We start from the raw sequence: 1296 nt of genomic DNA on the forward strand, positions 1-1296 counted from the left end.
GTGGCCTACATAGACCAACAGTGCCGTTTGGGAAGGATATCTAGGATTTTGACCCAATGACACAGGAGAAATAGTGATATATTTCCAAATCAGGATGGTGAGTGGTTTGGAAGGGAACTTCCCATGTATATTTGCTTCCTTTAACCATTGAGGTGCTGAGGCTGTGGGTTTGGAATGTTCATTGTTGTCTGTAATTTGGTTGTTGGGGTTCTTATATTCCATAGTGATTGCATTTTGAAAAGGACTTCATTTGGATCAACCTGTGGTGGTGAAGCGGGCTATAAAAAATGCACTATTTCCTCTTTGACATTCTATTGCAGTTGGTGGAGTCCAGGTTATATCTAGTGATGGAGAACGAAAGCCAAGTTTGTAGTAGACGCATTCAGGTAACAGACTTGAAAGAGTGAAGGAAGGGCCTGCATGTAGGAAACAAGAGGAACATAATAAATGAAGATTTTACTGAGATCAATTCATTAAAAGTAATGCTGATGGAATGGTTGAGTAAAGTGACTACTTTTGAAATGGAAGAGGCTGGAGCTTTGAAAATTTAAGGAGAGCTTTTCTCAAAAAGAACTGCTCTGTAGAAGTGTAAAATAGCTTACTTCAATACTTTATCTTTTAATGTTTTAGGCTTTCAACTTTTTAAAAACTAAAGCTGAATCTAGTAATGTGTAAGAGACTCTTGGACTGAAGTTTGTGGTACCAGAGTTGTATCAATGAAGGTGCAATGGCAAAACAAAATGGCCATCAGCAGCCGAGGTGCAAGTCACTCCCCTATCACAGCCAGTGGGCATTTTACAAGCAGACTGCCACCTGCCTATAACAAAAGGCCACAGTGAGACCTTGCAGGATACACACACCCAGGCAGGCTGACTTTCAAAATCCTCCACAAATCTGTCAAGCAAGAGGTGGGGACAGTCATGGTGGTGGTGTACATGGCCAGAAACTATCTTGTAAGGTAAACTAGAAGATTTGTCGGTATTCAAAATTAGTTTTGAGGAATGTCAAAAAAGGATTGGTTAGAAAGAGGCAGGGAGAAACAGTGTCAATGTTTGTGCATGTATTGAGGTCCAGGAGATTCATTCCTGATTTTTTAAAGTGCTGGTAACTAAGGCTCAGAACTGTTGTTAACATGCAAAAAGGATGGTTGGAACTGTTGATAAAATGGAGGCTGAGGTAGGCTCTTCAGCAGGCCATTCTGGGGCCAGCTCATTTTGGCTCCTACCTGAGATGTAAAGATGGAGATAGCATCTAGATCTACCTCTGGCAAAACATAGCAATTCCACCAGGAAAGAG

Source organism: Chiloscyllium plagiosum, unplaced genomic scaffold, assembly GCF_037043375.1.
Source record: "Chiloscyllium plagiosum isolate Xiang-an unplaced genomic scaffold, Cpla_swu_hap1 HiC_scaffold_33, whole genome shotgun sequence".
Lineage (NCBI taxonomy): Eukaryota > Metazoa > Chordata > Chondrichthyes > Orectolobiformes > Hemiscylliidae > Chiloscyllium > Chiloscyllium plagiosum.